The sequence below is a fragment of the Centrocercus urophasianus genome, unplaced genomic scaffold, assembly GCF_019232065.1.
Source record: "Centrocercus urophasianus isolate 14NV4802_14NV808 unplaced genomic scaffold, USGS_Curo_1.0 seq_5, whole genome shotgun sequence".
NCBI lineage: Eukaryota > Metazoa > Chordata > Aves > Galliformes > Phasianidae > Centrocercus > Centrocercus urophasianus.
Window position 1 is genome coordinate 4104624 of NW_024885088.1, and position 24705 is coordinate 4129328.

Here is a 24705-nt window from a genome sequence, read left to right on the forward strand (position 1 = left end):
ATAACTGATTTAATGCAAATGGTGTCATATGCAAATAAATTAACTAGCTCTATGCCACTCATGACCATCCTTGAATGTCAGGCTAACTTAAAAATCCCACAGCATTATGTTCTCAGCAGGTCCTCCTCCATCAGAAGCAACCTGCTCCTTTTTGAATGCTGAGTGCAATTAGACTGACTGCACCTGACACAGATCCCGGTGAGATACTCACAGGTTTTTATGCTGAACTTGGTTAGCCTGGAATGGTTTAAGGATTTGTGCATTGTGGTATGAATGCACATGGTAGCCCAAGAAGCTCACCTGAGTCTTAGTATAGTTTTTCCTGCTCCACACAAATCAAGAGATTTCATCACATCTTTTAATGGCACCAAAGAAGCCATTTCTTCAGTAACATATTCATTATCAAGCTCTCTAAAAGAAAAGGCAAGTTGAGCTGTATCAGTAGCTTCATCTATCACCAAAGCATAACATTTGAAATTAGCAACACTACTGTCCAAGTTTATTTTGTAGATTTCTTACTTCCTCAGTTCACGTGGCTACAGCCCAGCAAGACAAACCGATTTAGAAAAATCTGTAATTTGTCTGTATGAAAAAAACATCTGCCATGCTTTCCCTACACTTCTACAATAAACTCACCATCAGTAAATGGTTTTGATTTTCTTACAATGAGATGTACTGCCAATTACTTGATTTTTTTTTAAATAGAGTCTAAGTTGTAGCTTAAAAGATTTTTTTGAGATGACAGACTTCTTTCAATTTCACTTCACAAAACATTCTTAGACATACATAAAATACAGTGGCATGGTTTTGCTTACAGTGTCTATTCAAACTGTAATCTTTGAAAAATTACATGATTTCCTATCTAATTAAGCATAGTGCCATATTGTTTGCCTCAACAAAAAGGTAGTCAAATGTCCATTTCTTGTGGAACTCTCTTTCTTCATCCACATTTTTCCTGTTTTTCAGTTTCTGTTTTCTCTGTGTTTTACTCACCAAGTAGCATAAGTGCATGCAATACACACGGGTTTCATTTCAGCTGTGTGCAATGGTCACAAGAGACAGAGTCAGTCACTGCACTGTGCCCCTCCCTCCATGGTGTTGGGCTGTGGCCTATGCAGTCCATGCTCAAGTTGTATGCAATCAACTCATGAAAGTTATCACAAAAAAAAAAAAAAACAAAACAAAAAAAAAAACCTAAAAGTTTACAACATTGTGGGGCTGCATTACTAGCTGTCCTGGGCTGCATGCGACCCGTGCGTTGGACGTTGGTTTCATGGTTGAACAGTTAACATAATCGACCCTGATCTGAAACACACTGTAATACAAACTAATACTTGTTTTCTACAAGCACTTCTGTAACGCTGCCTAATTGTATTTTTTGACCACAGAGCCACCCAAACCCATTACACCAGAAAATTTCCACACTTGTATTGTAATTACCACACTGAACTAAGTGTTTCAAGAATCTTAGTGGTATAAAAAAAAAATAACACCATCTTGTTCAATACCAGCTCCTCAGCTGAAATATTCATCACTTATGTGATAATCGGCCTTTTTCAGTGTGTTCAATGTACAGGATTTGCCACCATAAGACATTTACAGTTGTGCAGAGCAGACATATTATTAAGCTTGGGTAGCCAAACCTTATTAAAGGAGCGTGTTTTTTTTTTTTTTAATCCAACTCACATACAGACGTCCTTTAAAAGGAAATTAAGAAAATCTCAGAATTGAAAAACTTAAGCCAATACCTGGATCTAAACTGCGCATGTAGCAATCACTTTAAAATAAAATGCTGTTGTAGTTAATAAAATAAATGAATTTATATTTACTCTTATTATTGGGAGCCCATCTTATTGTGAAAGGATATTTCTTATTATTGTTGTTTATAAGGAAATGACATTTGTACAACTACACTATATATCCATCAGTCTTCCCACTCAGTCATTCTGGATCCCCCTGGGCAATCCCAACTCACCTATCTAGAAAGGAGCAGTATAAAAGAAAATAATCACATTCATACAAACTTTGTATGAATATAGGAGAGAACTGGACTGGTATGGCCAGCTAGGGAAGGCTGCAACATCAGTGTAGGATCTCCCCACTTCAGCCGGCACACTATCTGGCCAACCAGCATGCAGCTAAAAAGAAAACTAATTAGCAAAAAACACAGCTGAAAACCAGGCAGAGCATACATGGTTTCTGGTTTCAAAGACTGGATCCTCAGCAGGTATACAGTTGTAGCCAGAAATGAAAGTTACAAGGGGTTACTGTGCAGGCTGGGAGCATGTTTAGGGAGAACATGCAAGTAACACCAGTAAGAAAAATGGACTTCCTCGGTTCCGCTGACTGTTAGATAGTAGGCCCTAAACTCCAGAGCTATAAGGAAGGTTCTTCATGGACCTAACCTGAGCAGACCCACATGAGTAATTCTGAAAAAGTAAAATCAGCAGAGTACTTCACTATGTAAGCTCATCCATCAAACAAAATTTTCAGAAAACTTCTGAAAAAAGAGGAACAGGGAGCAAAACCTGGCAAGGAGGAGCATCAGATAAAAACATTAATTTCAAATAAAACATTCCATTACATCTTCCTTGGACATCTTCTGTCTTATCAGAATGGCCAGAATTGCTTTTTGTTTTTCCTATAAAGCCTGTTAGTCACTCGGCTGCTTCCAGTTGTGCAGCAGGAAAAAGAGTTCAACTACCATTGTAGATGTCCTACAGAAATCTAAATAAAGTGAAACTGTAAATTTATGAACAGTTTTTCCCCTCGAAAAGGCACTGACCTATTAGGCTGCCATTCATGCACCTGCAAAGAAATCCTGCTCACTGCAGGCAAGTGCAAGAGAGTCCAATTCCTGTGGCTTCTAGTAGCAGTTTGAAGTGCTGTATGAAAGTTAACAGAATCCAGATGGCTTGGTTCCACTTTGCTAAGTTGCTTTTGCCCTGAACCCTACTATGCAAATTGGCTCAGTTATAGGCACTGTAACATGATAGAAAGCAAAGCAATGACACCAGAGCAGCAAGGTCCAAGGCTACAGGAAATAAAGATTTGTTCAAATGCAACAGCTGTACACACAAAAATAAAGAAGCTGTTTACCTTCAGAACACCTCAGGTATGCAGGAATCTCCAGTGAGACACTGTTGCTTCTTTTTTGTTGCCAAAACCTTAAATGAGGTCTGGGAAGAGGTGGCTCCTGGCTCCACCATTATGGTCACTCAGGTACATTACACGCACCTGAGCTTTCCTGGGTTGGCCCTGCCTTCCAACCAGGTGCTCAATCACTGGTTCAACTTGTGACTCAGCCTTTCCGCTACAGGTACCCTCTAACACATACTACATAGGTTGCCCTGAAAATAATGCCTCCTATTTTATTTCCATGGACACTACAACAGATACAAAGAGCACAATAACACTATTTGATAGAACAAATTCTCAGCTACAAAACAGTATTTTTCAATACAGTTACCATCATTGGCTGTGTTACATGAATGAATTGATCACGAGTCTCTTCATTTCACAGCGTAACAAATTTGCATGGCTCTGTGGAATATGCTGCATCCACTGTTTGGTCTCTGTAAACATTCACCAAGCACCAGTGAATGTCAGTGGGTCCCATTTTTTCACATAGAGGAATTCAGTGGTGCACCTTTGCTTCATATGCCCTTCTATGTAAAAAACTGTTTTGTCAGTCTGCCCCTCTGCTACCATATGTTGCACAGGAACAAAACAATGTATTATTGTCAGGAACTTTCAACTTCTACTGCCATACCACCAACGTCCATCTCTGCCATCATGTGGATACATAATAAAATAAGAGGCATCACTTTTGAAGCAGCCATCCTGGCTTTGCTTGGACTTGAAGGCATGAGACACTGCTAGTGATTTGTCAAGAAGATAAAGAATACTGCTTATATTGCATAGGTTTTATGTTTGCTACAGAAGCAATCCCAAGCATCTTTAAGTGTTTATTGGTAAAGACTCATATTTTGACCAACAGACTTGGAATTCCACCTGACTGTGAGTCCAACAGAGATATTCTGACGTGCTGTTTTTTATAACAGGGCAGAGAACATCAGGATCTCACCTAGGAATTTCATTTAAGCTCCCCATGATTTGAAGTATATAAGGACTTGGAATGGTTTAGATTTTTCTTCTTCTGACTCAGAGTTGTGGCTTTTGGGGTTCTACTACAAGTTTTGAGACACTTTTGCTGCCAAGCATTTTGTGGTTTGTGGTATCTAGTTGTACATGGAATAGTTGTTTTCTGAACATTCTTAAACTTAGTATTCTTTACATACTTCCCTGCACTGACTTCAGCTATCAGTCACAGTAGGCCTTTCTAGCCATATATTGATATATACCTGTTATTTGTTGACTGAGGTTGCTCAGAAACCAATTCAATAAGGTGTCCTGCTACAGAGGCAACTGGAATTAAAAAAAAAAAAAAGCCCCCAAACCCCACCCCCACAATTTAAAAGCTACATAAGAATAATAAAAAGATGTTAATGGCAACTATTACCATAGCTAAGTACAAATAATTGAAGTAGTTATTAGGCAACTGCATTTCCTTTTGAAAATCTGTCAACCTTTCAAATTTTTCAAATCTTCTAACCAGTTTATCAATGTAGAAATTAATCAAGATTGCATCTGTGTAGAAAAGAGCCAGAGCTTTGATCTGAACAAAAATTCAGGTCTATGGGATTTTTATTTTGTCTATTTTGACGTATCTTGCTCTCTGTTCTCTGTTCTATTAAAGCACTCACTGTTCCAAGGCATGATGTTTGATGTTTGTAAAGCACATTACACAGACACTTACATATTTCACTCTGTATTAAAATGGCAACGATTGGCTTCCCAGAGTCATACAAATACCTTTTTAATTGAAATCCTTCCATCTCCCCTACTTTCATGTCCCCAAAGGTACCAAGCCATGAATTTCAATGAGGGCTGTGCAAAACAGCACTTAATTAGTGCTTTTCTGTCAGCCTTTCTCTTATTGCCCACCTATATATTCTTGTTTCTGCAGTGGCAATTTAATATCATACAAAAGAAGGAACATTCTTCAACAGTAGTAAAAATCTGAGATCTATCAGTTCAACCTAATTTTTGTATGGCTGTCAGATCCATATGGACCACTGCGTCTGGTTGTTGTTGTTGCTGCTTTTTTTTTCTTTTTTTTCTGGAGAGAGCAGACTAATTCACAAAAACAGTAAATCCGTTTGTACCAACAGGAACCACAGGATTCAATAAAGAGTTACTAAACATACTTTGAAAATAATCCTGTGTTTACAATGCAGCCACGACTAGTTACTTGTACTGGAAACATTCGGTTTTATTAATGCTGTAATTCAGCTGTCAATCTGAAATTATCACCATGCTGTTCTTCATTCAACGTTCAAAAGATGAAGCATGAAAGCTTCAAAGGTCTAATTTGTGAGACAACATACCAGGACTTCTGAATGTCAGCCAAGGCCCTCCTGACTTGTGAAATATTATGACAAACAACTGATACCACCGTGACCAAAACAACCACTACCACACCCACATGGGAGCTTTCCCTCTTCTAGACATGCAGCAGCCAAAGCAGCACCAAAAGACTGCTATAAGTACACTAGTGGTTTCACTTTATGGTTTCTGCTGGAATGAGTAGAGAAGGGATGTACGTCCACTGATGGGAGACCAGACACTGAGTGATCCTTGTCCTCTGCGATTCTGCACTGGATAGTGTTATCTCATCTCTTGATAGGAGGACATAGATAACATAGTATAATACTTTGATTCCTTAAAGACTAATTTATCCTTTAAGTTGCAAGAAAAAAACAACACTATCAACACTAGATCTTACATTTCCGAAGCTGCAAAATAAATCAATCTTTTTTTGCCTACCTTTTTTCTCATCCATGCATAGAAGCACCATGGAATCAAAATGAACTATGCTGAAACAAGAGTATGCAATACATAGATACCTCACTGTCTTACCTGCTCACTGTTTACACTGCACTTGATCACAAGACTATCAGCAGCTGGCAGAAATCAGACCTTGGATGGAAAAACATGAATGAAGCTGAAGCTCAGCAGAGGATGCAGCTGGACACAGGCCAGTGTTTCCAGTAGGCTGCAGATCCTGCAGTCTCTTTTAGTTGAATGCTAACTGGTCACTTTTATCCCTTGTTACAGAATACTTTCGCGTTCCTTGCCCAGTAAATCCTAATACAGCAGTCCACAGTTGGCACCTTTTGCATTTTCTGTCTGAAAATCTAATTAGCAAATTAGTCCTGACTTTAAGACTTCACAATTTTACCCTATTTCATTGGGATCACAGTAAGGAGATATACCTAAGCTCACATCCTTTAGTGTTTAGGAAATGCTAGCGCTACAATACAAAAACATGCAATACATCACCCAGAATAGCTGAATCAGATGTCTTCTCAATTTTTTGGCACTGGCTTATCACCTAAGTGACATCAAATCCTTGTTTCTTATCTTTAAAGACTTCTACATCTAGTTTCTCATCATTTTCAAAGGAATTCAAATTCCCTACTGTGAATAAGATAAACCCCCTAAAAACAGTTTTTGGTTGAGGTGAAAATCTCCTTAAGAAAAGTAAATTCCATCTATGACAGAGAAACATTACTCCTGGAGCTGAATGGAAGAGGGGAAATGAAAAGTGGGACCTCTACACACTTTTTGTGGAAAATATGAGAAAACATACAAGAACTAAGGGATAGAAATTACAGCCACTGCTGCAGATTAATATTGCAGTATCTTAAATTGGTAAGGCTGCAGTAGCATACATGGAATTGAACAGTATCGCAACAGACTAATTTTGATCTACGTAGTAGAAATACGTTTATCTCTTGAAGTATGCTCTTGTAAAAAGACATTATTCATTTAGATAAATATTCCCCTATGAGGTCTTAAAACAACTTTAATCATAACTGACAATTTCTTGCTCAGGCAAGGAATAACAAATGGAGTAAAAGCTAAGCTAACAGCAAAAAAGAATGAGAAATTTTGAGGGGTGTCACAAAGGGTAATTATTCACACTATGACTACACTGCCATAATATTTCTCCTTCCTTCAAATACCACCTTAATCTTATACTAAACACATTCAGAAATCAGGAATTCAAAGCAATAAAATATTTTTCAACTTCTGATGGCAGGCAGACTTGCAAAAAGATGAAGTAATACCCAGCAGTACCACCATAAGAACTATGACAAAAGCTGACAGTATCACATGAATTTCTCCTTAGTGTGTGTAAACCTTTCTGCCCTCAGTTTGGACTACAAATTGTGAGTTGGTATCAAGATACTAATTTTGGTTCAGAGAGAGCAAAGCGAAATTAGCAGTAAAAGCCACAAGGCACCACAGGAGGGTGCTGCACACAGTCACTGTATTCATCTTGCGGGAATGCTTGAAGCAGTGTGATTTTATGCTTTCCGTAGGGACTGAAAGCTGGGAAAAGTCCTTTTCCTTCACAGCACCTCAGAGTGAATCCATGCACTTGTAACCAGAGACTCAAACTAAAAGGGAAACTGTAGTGTTGGCCTAGAATCTGTGTTGGTCATAATGACAGTGTCAACTGAGGCCCATTTGCTAACATACTGAAGAGTGAGAATTAGCTCAGCAAAAGGCATATCCAACGACAGGAGTTTAATGACTACATACATTTTTTATTGTGTTTATACTGTGTTAAAGAATAACTTCTCACTACGTCAAGACATCAGCAGTTTTTCTCTACGTGCTTAATATCAATACGTCTTTTGAACAATGATTCACAGAACAAAACTGCTGCACAAATGGATTTACACTTTCATAAATCTGTTCATAATAATACACTGTCTGTATACAAGTACAGATACATTCTACTGTGTCCAGATACATTTTCTTTTGCACACCTCACTTGATTTTGAGTGGACAAACAAATATCTAGCAATCAATCAGATACAACATGGTACAGTTGCCAGTTCCTGCTTTCTACTGAGACTGTTTATAGTAATTTCAATAGAATAATTTTGAATTTTTAGTCCTCTTCTTCTCTCAATAAATGAAAGTCATGCTGAATTGCTACACAGAAGCTGGTAAAGATAGCAGGAGCATAAGATATACAAAAAATTTCTCCTAATTGTCAGTGATATAAATAACACCCCTCCTCTACACCAGTGGAGCTAAAAGAGCTCACCACAATATTCTGATGTATACTGGACATCACAGGTAACACAAAAACTGAACATGGTTTTGAGACTATGACCCTCATTTAATTACTTCCTCCTAAGGCGTCTTTCTCTCTGTGTCAGTTCTCTTGCCACCTCCTTAATGCAGTGATGCCCAACAGCTATTGCATTGCCACCTTCACTTTCTACACCTTCTTTTCTTCTGTAATATCCCTTCCAAGTTACCACTCCAGTTTTCCTCTGTTTGCTGAATAGAACAGCTTCGCTTTCTCCTTAAGCCCCACTTTCCTTATTTCTCTCTAAGATGAAGTTCGTACCTTTCAAGGAATGTGCTCATGTGCTCTTTGTTCACTCTTTGACTCCGCTCGCTTGATGTTACATCTACTCTACAGAACATCAAACTTAAGGCTTTTGGCTTTCACTTGTCTCTGACACCTCTTATTTGATGAATTTCAGTTGTTCTTTGGGGAGATAGTAAAGGGAAAACAAGCCCCAGCTCCTCCTTCTATTTACTCGATCCTAGTGTTCATCACTACTGAGAGTATTGCTGCTTGCTTCCAGTAAAGCCCTGAGCATGCTGTACATACACCCCTTATACCTTCGTACACCTCCATTCATATACCTACATACACCTCCATACCTTCAAGCACCTGCAGCCGGATGCAATGGCACTATTTGGATCACATCTGTAAAACATCCTGGGACAATTCAGCATAAAACTGCTATATTTTAAAACAGGTAACTCTCTAAAGCAACACGGTGAGAAAACAAGACATACAACTGCCTTAAAATCATTGCTGGTCTACTAGTCCACACAGGGATTTCAAGTCCATGCAAGCAAGCATGGGAGACAGCATTGTGATGCTGAGAAAAAGCCTAACAGGCCATGAATTAATGTAAATGACAAAAAAAAAAAGCTCTCAGCAGCACTGCTTCATGCAAGGTGGAACTCCAGTGCTGTTGTCTCTACCCAGGCATGACCTTGCTTTGAAAAAAGCACCGCATTTACACAAATATTAATCGAATGTACAAGTGGCAATCGGGACCCAACACAGCTGTGACACAAATGAGATGGTGACTGATAGTGCATGCCACACACAGCACTGGCAGTACAGGACTGGAGACAGCCATCTCAGAATTAGGCAAAGGCTTGCAGAGGTGCTCCTGTCACCCTGTACTGAGAATCTGTTGTCACTATCACTCTAATTATCTGGCAGCAAAATTCTAATACCTGTAACAGGCCACGGGGAAAATACACTCACACATTGCCACTTTCATAGAAGAGAAGTAAATACAGCAACAATGGCCACCACAGAGACTTTTTTTTTGTTTGTGAATGAGACTTACATGGGAAGGGGACGAGAATTTATGTATCAGAAGGCAATGCAGAAATACTGGCTACTGAGAAGACATTTTTACATACAACTTCATACATACAGAAAACAAGCTGCTGGTCACTGTATCCTATACAAATACTGGAAGTGCAAACTGTCTGGAAAGAAGAAACAGAATGCTATACTCTGGTATGTGCACTAATTCATTAACTGCTCTGTGGCTCCAATCCAGCAAAACACTTAAGCCCATGAATAGTCCCAACGACAAAGGCCTGAAAGCCTGACCATACATTAAAGTAAAATGCAATGTAGGCATAAGCCTCTCCCTTGCTTTCAGAAAAACCTACAAAACCCAGAGAACAAAACCAATGCTGCCTCCCTTGGGTATATCAGGCAGGGAGTGGGGTCATAGCAGCCACATTCAAGGACAGCTTTGGAAAATGCATTTACAAAATGCATATGTATTTGTATATACAAACTTTAAATACACATACAACAGTGTTACACTCAGTTACTTATGAATAAACTTCAGAATTTTTTACTGTTGATGCTTTTATGGGAAAGCAGTCTGCCATTCCGTGGAAATGGAACATGTTCCTTGGTTTTCCTTGAATTTACCTTAAAGAAGCATGAATAAAATGTCTGCCTGAGACACACAGCAATCCCAGCTCACACAAATCAAGTGTCAGGTTCAAGCCAGTGTGACGACAATATTTGGTAGGGGCACAAGGGAATGAGATGAGTGATTCACTGTTTGGAAGGCAATGTTACAGGGTCTAGGTCAGGGGAAAAGTGAACAGAGCTGGGGAAAGATGGGTGTGGAATGGTGATGATAAATACACTGGCATTTGAAAAAAGTTACCTGCTACTCAGATTTACTCAGACAGTGCCATTAAGGCACTCAAAAAACATTTTCCAATAACCTGAAACAACAAAATTCTTTATTATCTCAGCAAGGATATTTACAAGAGGACCAATTTAAAGCATAGTTATAACTTCTCCTTTCACTGCTGTTGCTATGTCAGCAAAATAACCCTCTTGTTTTACCACTTAAATCTACAAGCAGCATCCAGCACAAACACAGGGTGGGCATGCACACACATATTTTCCTCAAACTCTTCAATGTAATCCCATTCCTGTCACAAATAGTTAATTTTTTCCCCATGAACTGAGCATCAGATTACACATGGAGGCACCTGAAATAGCAGTTCTATGTTATTAGCTGTTTAAGACTAAATGCTATCACCAACACAATGAGTAGGAACCTAATCTAGAAGCTGTACTTCAGAAATGAATGGAATCTTTATAGAGCAATAGCACCGTGAGAATGGGAGAACATGCTTCATTCAGAAATCTGTACACTCTGCTGGCACATGCATGGTTGAGAAACATCCCGTGTGTACATAAAACACCCTACTGCTCGCATATAATTGTCTTCTTTCTGTGCATTGAAGCTGATTTGTCACTACAAATAGCTTCTTCATCTTAAAACAAGCAGGCTCTCTCCTGTGCTAAAGTGACTGACCATATCAGCACCTGCTTACCACTCTGCTGCAGTGCCTACCTACTTCTTACTACAGTAACTACCATTAATAGTGTTGGGGATTAGTAGACTATGTAAGTGCCTCGCAAGAATATTCTTCAGTACTGAACTGCCTTTAGTTTACTTATCGCTTACTGTTTTTTTTCTGGCACTTTTTAATCCCTTTTCTTGAAGTTCTGTGTTGGCCCCAGAGACAATCCTGTTCTGCAGATTAGTGAAATAGTTTGCTAAGGCAATTCACAGAACGGCAATGGTACAGTTATTCTCAACTTACTTTACTTGAGCAATGATGTCACTCAAAGAAATAATCACAATTTGCATCACCAGTCTCTGTTGTTGGCAGATCCTACTGAAATTCACGAGTCTGTTAACTTCTGAACCATTTTGATCAGACTTACAGGGGATCTCCACTTGAGAGAACACTACATCTATGAGTAGAGCAGTCTTTAGCCTTTACAGATTTAATGGTCTAACAAAGCTATTTCATCCTTGTTTCCATTTATACACCTATTATTCTGTTCTTTAGAAAGAACAAAGCTGTGAAAGGACAGGATGAATGAGGATGATGACACATTCACAAAGCTGCACATGGAAATAGGCATCACATCTGCCAGCAGAATATCCAGTTAGCATCAATCCCTTGGTTGAACAATCCATGAAAATAAAGAAGAAAAATCATTTGGAATCTATTGGAGCCATTTGTGACAAGTCAACAAGACTTAGTAATAATAAGTAGACTGCAGGCAGTACTGCTGTGCAAGAGTGAACACTGAAAAATGAGCATTTTTTCTTGACAAGCAGTTCTGTTTAATTTCTCTACTTTGATGAAAAGCATCAGCTAAATATTAAATATGGACTTTACTTTGAGCACTATTTGCAGATGGTCAAGGTAAGCAGAAAAAAATGACAGTGTTTAATCTGATATCGCATCATATGAGAAGGCAGGGGAATCTTGTTTCTGTCTGTAAATAGACCATGGAAGTCCAAGGAGAGAATAAATACAGAACAGGAAGAACGTGATGTCATTCAACACAGCCACACTTCTGACCACAATGTTGCTTTTCAGATAGAGCAAGGAATAGAGCTCAAGACAGAATTAACGCCATGAAGTGAGTCACGAGAAACACTAAAAGAAAATGAGGCTGTTACCCATGTTCTTAACAGAAACAAAGAAACAAAAGACCCTCATGAAACAGACATAAATGCTGAGTGCTTGGAGCTATTTTTACACTTGAGGTTTAAGCATTTGATAGCAAATAGATAGTGAGAAGTGAATTTCATGGATACTCAGAAGCTGCACCATTTACAGATAGGTCTAGACAGCCTGAGAAGTGGGTTGCAAAACTTATCCAGTGGAAAACAGGAAAATTCCTTTAGCCACTTGCATCCTGCTTGCATAGAACAGATGAGAGTAACACAAAAAATACAACAGGACATACCTGCTCTCACCAAGGCTCTACTTTTAAAGGATCTAACTACTGAGAATTACCACTGGTGTTCTTTGATTTTATCGTTCTTCTGGCACGTTACTTTACCATGGATCTGCCTTACGGAGCATTTCAATAAGTCCTGACAAGTAATCCTCCAGATTAATTAGGGTTAATTGGGTAGATAAGTGGTCTCCTTTCTCAGAGGGACAGCTCAGGAATGACAGCTCATCACCTCTTTTCTGTGAATTCTCTGAAGATTCAACATCACAAAGTATTTCCAGTTAATGCCAGCTGAAGACAAATGGTAACATAGTCAAATGGCAAGAAGCCACATTGACATCTACACAAATCCTTTTCAAAAAGAATGTCCAGGTAAACACACTACTCAGGATTCAAAAGAGAGACACAGATTAGCCTGGAAAAGTATTGCCCACCAAATCCGGGTTTAAAGCAGCTTATTACAGGCTTTTTTTTTAACGATATGTGTTTCAGACTCCAATTAGAGTAGAGTAATTAAATGTCCATTAAGGAAGCACTTAGGACAAATTACAGCTTTTCCTGGGAAGCTAGAGGGAATTCTAAAGCATTCTGTCTGGAGACAAGGAGCAGAAACAGCACTTAGAGAAGAGTATGCATGGAAACATGTAACTGTCAATAAGGGCAGGATCATCCAGCCTCGCCACAAGCACAGCTTGAATGCTGCCCTTTGGTAGAGCTGGCAGGACATTTTTGGGTGGTTTTGTTCGATCTGGAAAGCTCCCCCAACCCTGAAATATTTCACCTGTGAAAGAAAACTTGCAATTTAGAAATTCTACCAGGAATATACCCCTCCACCTGGCCAACCAGGCTTCTTGATTGAGCTGTTTCTTGTTGCTGTCTACTTTCTTGATACGAACGCTTCATGAACATTCACATTACAGTGTAATAAAACACATGATATTTAGCTGCATTGTCAGGCCTATGGAGGAAGACAAAGCTGCCTAACTAACACTGCCATATAGTGCCAAGGGACAACACAACCCAGGCTGAAATGTTTTCAAATTTATTTTTATTTTTTAAAATGAGGGCTTTTTTGTTTGTTTGCTTTAAGCAATTACTGTTATTCCAGAAAAAGCAGCTACTTTGGAGAACAGAATTTGGTTTAGTGGAAAAATACACTTCTTTCAAAAACAATGTTGACAACATATGGTTGATCTATTCAGGTAGCTGTAATCCACATCATTTCTCAAAACCTGCACTTTTCCAATGTAACTGTGGCTGCTTTTCCAGAATGAGGGCACAGTGCAGATTGTTATCAGGTATTGCCCTTGCAGCCCAGAAAGCCAACCACACCCTGGGCTCCATCAAATAAGAGGGGCCAGCAGGTCAACGGAAATGATCCTGCCCCTCTACTCTGTGCTGGTGTGGCTTCACCTGAGTACTGTGTATAGACATGGAGTCCTCAGTACAGGAGAAACATGGATCTGTTGGAGAGTGTCCAGAGAGGGGGCACCAAAATGATGCAAGCAATGGAACGTCTCTCTCCTACGGATACAAGCTGAGAGAGCTGGGACTGTTCAGCCTGGAGAAGAGCAGGCTCCAGGGAAACCTGATAGAAGCCTTTCAATATCTAAAGAGGGGTTATGGGAAAGAAGGGGACAGACTCTTTAGAGCAGGGTCTGCTGTGACAGGACAAGGGGAAATGGTTTCAAACTAAAAGAGGGAAGTTTTAAATTGGATATAGGAAAAATGTTTTTTATGATAGGGGCAATGAGGCACGGGAACAAGTTGCCCAGAGAGGTGGTGGATGCCCCATTACTAAAGACATTCAAGGTCAGGCTGGACAGGGCTCTGAGCAACCTGATCTAGCCATGGCTGTCCCTGTTCATTGCACAGGAGTTGGATTGGATGATTTTTAAAGGTTCCTTCCAACTCAAACGGATCTATGATTCTACGATCCTAATTCCAACAGGAAGTTGAGTTGCTAGGTACCATAAGTAATCACTCAGTTTACAGTGCTGAGCTAACGGAAAACAAACAGGTGAAGGAAGTAGGGGAAGGAAAGGCGGAAGAGGACAGGATTTGATCTTCAAACATGTACACATAATTCATCAATCACTGATTTTAAAGTGTACCAAGGATGAAAGAAGGGAATTACATAATTGGTCAAAGGAATAGGACTTAAGATATCTGCAACCTGTTTGTAGTAGGTGCATGTGGAAAAACAGAAACTCAGTTTTACAAAAAAACAGGTTTGGTGGAATCAACATAGTACCAGTAAAAGGGTATATTTTGTCAAATGATTCCTTCAGAGCTTTCTTGGAAAGCTCTTGAGATTTCTACAGCCTTCTTGAATCTCTTCTAGGCAAACTATTTAACTTTTGGTCTCCCATACCTAAAGCACCATGATCCAATAGCTCCTACTTCAGAGGATGTTTAAAATCCTGAGGAAGTTTTCGTGGACGCCTTCAACATCCTCTAATTAATTAGTGAATGGAAGAGCAAATAACTAGCAGTTCACTTCTAATGCAGATAGAATGAGAAATGCATGTCATACGAAGTATTTCCATAATGTTTTCCCCACATTGGTATTTCTAGCATTCCAAACGTCAGTTCAAATAACCAATTGTCACTACTCAAAACACTGAAATGTCAACACTGATCATGTGAATTTCTGTCAAAAATTCATGTTTGTGTAAGGAGGCTCTTCTTTTCAGCTTGTCTACTGCTTTGCAGTTTGATATGGATTGAAGAGAGCAGCTATTATATTTTCCTAAGCCCATGTTACCTATAGGGAAAAAGCCTGCCAGCTCGGGTAAATCATCAGCATAACACAATGCTCACACCACATAGTACTGGATACCATTGGCTTACACACCACATTCTGTGATTTTAAATGGCTACGACCATGCAGAAGAACTTCTAAAGGAAGTGCTTCACATCCAGGAGAGACAAGAATGCTGTTAGTTTTACTCAAAAGTGAATGTTTTATATTGAAACAAAAGACAAAAAATATTAGCAGCAGTTTTGGTGAGTCAGGTACAGCCTCTTGAAAGTGCTCTATCATATTATGTATTATGCATAGAAAGCAGGTAAATTGATTCACTGCACAAGCTCAATGTTTTTACAAGTGGTAAATATAGTTCAGAGGGTAATGAACTCCAACAGCACGTGATGATGCCTTGCTCCTTGTTACAGTTAATGCCACTTTTTCTGCATTTCTTGGCTCCTTGGAAAGCAAAGGATTTGAACTCTTAGAGGCTATCATTCTGTCACTTGTGCACGATTGTCAAGTCTGATTTGCAATCTCAGCATATGACCCTTTGAGAGCATTGAGAATAACATAGGTTTTTCAATATACTGATTGGATTTGGGAAGTTTGACTATAATATACTTCAAAGAGGAGTCAGCTAAACAAAAAGAAAACTAAGGGAGAGAATACAGAAAATAAATAGCCATTAGTGAGAAAGGGAATTAAGGAGGTAAAGATGTATAGATTTTAGAATCACAGAACCACAAACTCCTTCGAGTTGAAAGGAAACTCTAAAAGCCATCTAGTCCAACTCCCTTCAATGAACAGAGACACCACAGCTAGATCAGGTTGCCCAGTGCCTGATCCAGCTTCACCTTGAAAGTCTACAAGGGATGGGGCATTCACCACATCAGTGGGCAACCTGTTCCAGTGCCTCACCACCCTCACCGCAAAACACTTTCCCCTTCTATCTAACCTAATTCTACCCTCTTTGAGCTTCAAATCATTTCCCCTTTCTCTATCACCACAGACCCTGCTAAAGAGTCAGTCCCCTTCTTTTCCGTAACTCTCCTTTAGATACTGAAAGGCTCAATCAGGTCACTTTGCAGCCTTCTCTTCTCCAGGCTGAACAGCCCAGCTCTTTCGCCTGTCCTCGTAGGAGAGTTGGTCCATTCCATGGATCATTTTTGTGGCCCTTCTCTGGACACACTCCAACAGGTCCATATCTCTCCTGTACTGAGGACTCCACATCTGGATGCAGTACTCCAGGTGAAGCCTCACCAGTAAAGAGATGAGGGGCAGATTACCACCCTAAACCTTCTGGCCATGCTCCTTTTGATGCAGCCCAGGATACAGTTGGCTTTATGGGCTGTCAGGGTATGTTGTTGGCTCATTTCTAGCTTCCTATCCACCAGTAGCCCCAGGTCTTTTTCAGCAGGGATGCACTCGATCCTCTCATCTCCCAGCTTGTATTGATAATGGAGGTCGCCTTGACTCAGGTGCAAGATCTTGCATTTGGATTTGTTGAATCTCAAGCCTGTCTAGGTCCCTCTGAATGCCATTTTGTCCCTCTGGTGTGTTGATCGCAACCCACAGCTTGGTGTTACCAGCAACCAGCACCAGTCATTTGCTGAGGGTGTACTCAACCCCACTGTCAGTGTCACTGACAAAGATATTAAAGAGTGTATGTACCAGCACTGACCCAGTGATATTGAGGGACACCACACATCACTGATCTCCCTCCAGACATTAAGCCATTGACCACCACTCTCTGGACTTGATCCTGCAGCCTGTTCTTCAGCCACTGAACAGCCCATCCATCAAATCCATATCTTTCCAATTTGGAGAGAAGGATGCTATGGGTTACTGTATCAAAGGCCTTACTGAAGTTGAGATAGATGACATCAGTTGCCCTTCTATTGTCCACTGATGCACGGACACCATCATAAAAGACCACCAGGTTGATCAAGCAGGATTTACCCTTAGTGAAACCATGCTGATTCTCCCGTATCACCTCCCTGTTTTCCGTGTGCCTTAGCACAGCTTCCAGGAGGATCTGCTCCATGGTCTTCCCCAGCAGATGCGAGACTGCCAGGTCAGTAGTTCCTGGGGTCATCCTTTTTACTCTTTTTAAAAATGGGTGTGATGTTACCCTTTTTTTCCAGTCAATGGGGATCTCACCTGATTGCCATGACTTTTTAAGTGTGATTGAGAGTGCCTTATACTAACTGATCCACAGCTTTCTTTTCTTCCTTGATTTAGTCTCCTCCATTTTACTTTATTCCCATTTGGCTGTGTATCTCTCTAACTCCTTCTCTCACCCTTCTTTTAGCTGACATGCCCTTTTCTCACTCCTATCTTCTGTTTGTGCTCCCTCTTAAAAATATCTCTTGGGGCTACTGCAGCGTTTCTGCTGTGAAAGCATTCACTGTGACTATATGTTTGTCCCGTCCTCTGCCCTATGTCTGCTTTATTCACTCAGGCTGTAAATTTTCCAAATTTGTTTAAGCTCTAGCACAGTCTGGCCCTATTCTTGACTGGTGCTGAAATATAAAAAAAACATAGGTATATGAAAGTAGCATCAAGGACAGCAACAACTATTTCACTGCCTTGATACTTCAAGGATGTAAAGCTTAGCCAAGCATGCAAGCATTGCTATGTTTGAAAATATACACTGCTTTAAATGCAAGGATCACCCTTCTCATTTCCATTAACTCCTAAATTATTTCAGAATAGCACAGAGCAACTTCAAATCTAAGTACATGGATTTGAATAATAAATCGGACTCATTAAATGCATAGTATGCATACTATATACAGGAGGGTATAGAAGAGCAGGAGGTATATTTGAACAGCTATTTAGCATTTATATCTTGAATTCCTATTGATTTACAGCCAAAAACACACTGCAGTATCAGCCTCTAGAGAGCTCGTGCTAGATCAAATCTGTAAGATGTCATGAATACCAGAAAAGAAAAACAGTGTCTACAATATGGTCTGTGGCTGATTTTTCCACAGAGTGAAAAACAGTAAGAGAAATACTGGGAGGCCCTTAAGTCACTACAGTAGGTACGAAAGACAATGAGCATCTTTACACAGCATTCAGAGTTGGGCCAATAATTCATTACAGTATCCCTGATGGCACAGCAGAGATATGCATAACAAATTCAAAGTATGGTGCACTAAAAACAGAGTCCATTTGTTGTATGCACGTGCAAATGCAAGATTTTTCCAGTACATTCTGGCTTAATATTCTTCCCAGATCTTTCTCACCTGATGTTTCAGTCAACTGGATGCTAGAGGCTTTAAAAAACACACCAGTTCTTTTATTTGGTGTAATCCTGATATACCCGGAGCAGACAGTACGAACAGAACATTGGTTCACTTCCAATGTTATTGAGTGATTGAGTGTGAAAGCCCTCTTTGCGTATTTTCACTCTGATTTTTTTTTTGAATGTACTACTTTCCAGTGTGTTTTCCCAGTCGTGCGTGTAGCTTTCCCATCTTGTCAGCACTGCCCGTCAGGAGCTGAGCCACAGGTTGTTTGCCGCACTTTCTCTCACACAGGTGTGGAAAGGTTTTTGATCTAGCTCAGAAATTCCCTGCTCCCCCTGGCAAGCTGACTGCCTGTCATGCTGCTGCAGGATCTTTCAAACAGCTGCTCTTTCCAAGACACACTTTGTTGCATCTCCAGCTTCGTTATTTCTTACACACTTCTCTTCCCCCTTTACTTTCATCCCTTCCATACCAAAAGGCACTGGCAATGGAGCCATGCAGAAACAACTACTGCACTATTTCAGATTCTGGTTCACTGAGGAATTATCTGCATGTCCTAGTTTATCATTTAGTCAGGAACATGCAGCTGTGTCTGTCTTTGAAGATATTCAAGCACTGTGTGCAAACGCTACGAGCAACTTGGACATAACTTCTTGATTACTTACCAATTTATATATTTTAATTATTATCTTTTTTGTTTAAAAAGTATTTATGTTCTGATCATGGACACTTAAATTTGGGACCTATTACATGCAGGATAGCTTCTGCACCACATTCTAAGTTCAATCACAGATTTTGGCAACATCTGGGAATTTGCTAGTGTTCCTAAGTGTTGGGAGAATTATTTGCTTTCATTGTTAATGAGTTCATCCCATTGCATCCAGATAATCAATCTGTTTACTAGTGTAACCTACCTCAGCAGAAGCAAAGCAGTGCACGGAATTGAATACTTAGCAAAATTTTATAATCTTTCCGAATCAAACCAAAATCAAAGCTTCAGAAAAATTTAAAGAACAGTCAGTATTTTTCTGTCAGAAGGTAAGTCAGCTATAAAACTAAGATAGAGTATGAAGAGACTTCACCATAGTTTGTGGAGTATAAGGATGAAATAGGTCTCAATTTGTGCACAGGAACTCAACAGGGGCCTGCAGCAAATCATACATGGCTCTAATTAACTCTGAGCTTAGGATACACTGAAACTCCATAGTGATTTCACACCCTCCACCATCTCCTCACATACTTGTTTCCATTTGGACTGCTCTGATGAACAGGACTACAGCTTCTTTAATGGAGTGAATCTATCTTGTAGTTCAGACACAGCCACAAGTGCCTAAGACGATACCGTGCTGTTAACAACTCCATTTTCCTAACTATAGAAAGAAGACTGCAGCCTCAGGTTTGTGACAATTATGATACTTAACAACAAAACCTCCTTTTGCACATTTTTCTGGATAGACTGCTTACTCTCACATCTCATCCTAATCTCTCACCTAATACTGTTTTCATGATTATATAGTTACTGCTTACCCTCATAGTTGAACAGAAGGCAGACTGCACTTAAATTAAGTTTATACCAGTGTAGCTTTACTAGTCTTAATTGTGCCAAATCACCAACACACAAGAAATACAAGGTCAAGCCTAAGTGAGATTTTTTTACCTTTATCAGGTGTTGTCAGCTGTTGCGTGTTCCCTCCAGTCGAATTAAAAAGTTCTTCCATTCCAAAGGAATGAAGAAAAGCAAACGCAAGGTGTTCTTCACGCTGACTGCTAGAGCAAGGGAGAATCTCTGAAGCCAAAGTGCAGCAATTTTTGTGTGTTATACACACTTTTATAAGGTTTCACACTTCTAACAGGGTACAATGAGATTCAAAATGCTTTCTCAAGCTTTTTCTTTCCTGGATACACTCTGCATCTTATATTCCAGTTCATCAATTGAACTTTTTGTTCAAAATGCATCATATGAACATATAAACAAGTGAGCTTCTATTACAGCCAGGTCATGCTGTGTGCAGCAGTTTTAGGAAACAAATTCCAAGATCACACTATGTTTGTCCAGATAAAACTTACCCTGCCTGAAAGGTTTTCTTATTACATTATCTAAAAGCACATGAATTAATTTCCTTAAAATTTATATACATTCCTCTACTTTACAATCATATTAGGATTCCAATTTTGAAAGACAAATAAGACTACTCTGTTTCAGTGAATGGGATGCCTGTACTCAAGGTAGCTATGGCTAGTATACTGAAAGCAATGGAGTAATTTAACTTGTTACATCATCATGAAAGAGCTTTCATAGCTGAGATGAGAAATGCTGTATTTCATAAAGTCTGGAACGGTGCTGGCAACACATAATTATTTAAAGTCACCCTTTCACATTGATCTAAATATGAATAGATTATTGTGCTTCTGCAGAAAAAGCACCTCTGTCCTCTATAGCACATTGCAGAAATTCACAGAAGTCACAATAACCTTCTGCTCAGAGTCTCACTGGGCACCAGCACATAGGAATAAAGTTCAGAAACCCAAACTGCAGACCTCTCCTGCACTGGACAGTGAGCATGCTTCCTCCCACGGAATCCTAAGACATTATTCTATGCTGTGGAATCCTACCAAACTAAGAAAATAGGTAAGGAGTAAAAACATATCATGGAAAGTAGGAGAGAAAAAAAATTGAACAAAGGTTAATCTATAGTCCTCGGAGGACTGTGTAAGTTTGATATCAGCTTACCCTAGCACTCCTATGCTGCAACTACAGAATTTACAAGAGTTTAAACACATAACCAAGTTTACAAGTTACCATAAGCACAAGCACAGTAAGTACATTCAGCCCATCACAAACATGAGACAATTTGATTTTGCACGCTTCTCTGTCTTCTGGGACTAGACCGTTGCACTTGTGCAGAAAGAGACACAGCTTGAGACTGTAGCACTGTAATTAGCTAAATCACTATAAATTGACTTTATGTGTCAAAATCCCCAGCTCTGCTAAGAACATAAGTCTAATGGGATATGCAGTTCTTTGTCAAATATTTTGTTTCTTTGCTTTAAACAGGCTTGAAAATGATGGTAACAACCATGCAAAAAGCTTTTCTACCTCTTGACCAGACCATCAGAATTTCCAGACTCCTATAGTCTGGTTGTTCTTCCCCTCTTCTTGTCCTCACTTAACATTACCACTCCTAATTGCATCTGCCTTTTTAGCATACTCGGCACTAGCTTTATAAAAATATTGGCAGTGACCAATTAGCAGACGTAAGACTAAAAGTATATAACTATACTTTTGATAGACATCCAAGGCAGAGAACTTAAAAAGGCAGAAGTCTTCCTAGCCGCAGAGCTCCTGAAGTATCTGGCTTATAAGCAAATTGCACTTTGTACATTAGAGACTTGCTCTCTAGGGCAGTGGTGGCCTTCTGTATCACTTCAGCTGAGAATTTTGGTTGGAGAGGCAGTTTGTAGCACGTGCTCTTAAACACAATGTCTTTAACAGCTGTAATGCAATTAGGACATCCTGATCATTCTGAACCTCAGGGTCATTAACGGCATATAACTAAACTCCGTACATTTTGATACATTGAGGCCCATTTCAGATTTTTAACCAACTTTAATATCATTAAGACTTTAAGGATGTGCCCTGAGACTTTGCTGGACTGGGCCTTTTGGCTTATCACCAAATGAAGGGAAAACATGCTGTAAGCCACTCACCTGACTCAGTCACAGCTGCAGCACATGATGCTAATCTTCACATTTATTAAACACATGCTCCCTCTGGAGCTGGAGATGATACAGTAACAGCTGTTTTATTCTGGTTTCTTTTTAAGACATGAGGAAACACAAATGTTTTTCTGGTGTAATTCACAGTTTGCACAACAACGCTGGTAATTAAGATGACTAAGATAAACAACTGCTAAGTTGCCCATATCCTTTACCATCCATTTTCCCTCCCTGTTGTTGCCATCATTACTGTAAGTAAACTAGTACTGAAATCTGAGGGAAATTAAATTTTACACAAAAATAAATGAGCTAAGTTGTACTGGGCATAGTCTCCTCCCAAAAGATGCAGAGACTAAACATAAGAAATCAGAAGGCCTGTAACGGAGGTAGTGAAATAGAGCAAATACTAAGAAACCAGGGTTTGTCTTCACTTTAATGTCAGCTTGGCCTCTTGTTGGTATAAAACACGTATTTCTCTGCAGATCATTAATCCTTCTTGTCTGCAGGAAATAATGAGAAGACTTCTAGATGGCAAGCAAACATGTCCTCTGGGACACAAAGACGCTATTAAAAACCCCTACCATGAACTCCAGTGTGGCTTTTAACCACAGCTTGTGGGTAGGCATGCAGTGGTGAAATACACCCTGCAAATCATGGAACAGGCCCAGGGCATCTCTCTCCAGCATCTGACAATGAGGAAGAGAATGCCTGATACTGGAAGATACTACTTCCTCAGCTGTTAGCGCATGTCAGCAGCAGTAGCCTTGCTAAGGGTGGAGGAAGGTGAACTGCTTCACAGGCAGGGCATTCACTGCTTAGGTTGGTGCTGCTCCTTTCACTCTGAACTCATCCCAATCCCAAGGGCATCCTAAGCACCTTGCGATGCTTCTTCCCATATGCCAAGGCATTCGAAAACAGGAGAAAAAAAAGTGGTAGTGAGATGAATGAAGAACCTTGCGGCTGACTGTTTTATACTAGATAAGTCCTTGAAGAGACTGGGGGATTGTGTGCCTGCACATGCATTTTCCAGAGACAGAAGAGTAATCCCACTGTAATTAATACATCTTATTGTACTCAAAGTCAACAAGCTTGCTAAAGTGCTTTGGCAAGTCAGCACATTTATGTTTGGATTGCAATGCTATGTGTTTATTATGCCTGCATCCACTTCAGCCTTGTTTACCAACAGAGGTATGGATACAATCTAGCACAAGGCACAAATCTAGCTAAATGTGTTGATGAAAGTATTTTGGTATTTCTGTGCTCCAGCATTTTTTGTAGAGGCACTTACAAGTGAGACAGATGAAAGTGCGTAAACACTGATATTAAAAAAGCCATTTGCTTTCTCACCACGCAATGTTTACTGTTTGCAGTTCAGTCACCTCTGTCAACTGAAATAGATCATTCCATCTCATTCCCTTCCTCCAGCACATTTACCCAATATATTTGTATGTGAGATCAGGACACTGCAATGTAATGCTTGCTTTTATTGTAAATTGGCACTTAGTTTTCAAAGGTTACAAAACTTCTGATCATAAACCACTTTGTGATCACGATTGGTCTGTTTGGCGGTGAGTAGTTTTTTTCCAATTCTCTAAATGATATGATATTACTTCAAATTAAATGGCCATGTCTTATTTTACATTTTCCCTGTAAAGAAGTTAACACAAATATGTTATTCCCCTGCATATTTATTAAGTGCATGAAGCATTCAACCTTCAAATACATTTCCACAGTCCTTCCTGCTAACTAGAAATCTTCTTTGCAATAAAAACTCACCTATTTCCCTCAATAAATCTATTCTTTACACAAAAGTTTTGCCTTCAGAGCCTCATTTTTCATTTATTTCATTAGTTTCCATCTCAGATAACTAAACTCTCTTTTATTACAACTGGGAATTTTTATAATGTGCAAATTGAAATAATGATTGCATCGCAGTGTTCTGCAAGTGGTTTTCATTAAGCCTCCAGCTACTATTCCTTGCTCTGCTGGATATCTTTGTGACAGGGTTACTTTATGCTGGACAGAAATTTGAACAATTTTTGTTGAAACAGATAATAAAGGCTTGCTAGATCACAACCTTTAAAATACACTAGCTGATGGTGCTTAATTTCATGCTCTTGTCAAAATCAAAATACCTCAACTGCTTAAAATTTAACAGTCACGCTAAAAAGTGAACCTGTGAAGATATTGTGGAGTTTCATATTTCTAAAAATCGAAATTCTTCCTTGTCTTCATAGTTCTATGTAAACAGGCACACAGTGCCAGAAATACATTTACATTTCTGAAATGCTAGACTACAAAGCTTTGTAAACAGGGTGACTATATTCATACTCTATGTTCAAGTAGGATTTTCTGATTAATTTTAGTGACTCAAAACAGCTCGGAACAATTTGTTTGGCTTGTTGAAATTTACAGCATGCTTTCGTTGTTGATCACCAGACTCATCTTGCTACTTTGTCATTCTGTATTGCCTGTTGGTAAATGAGTTTGCTACA

At 39.5% G+C, this 24705-nt stretch overlaps 1 protein-coding gene across 4 annotated transcripts in view; it reads right to left on the bottom strand.

Annotated features, from left to right (window-relative positions):
- The window catches only part of SCUBE1 (signal peptide, CUB domain and EGF like domain containing 1), a 205337-nt gene that overhangs the window by 125673 nt on the left and 54959 nt on the right, over positions 1-24705 (bottom strand). The gene's annotated exons all lie outside the window — the stretch shown is intronic.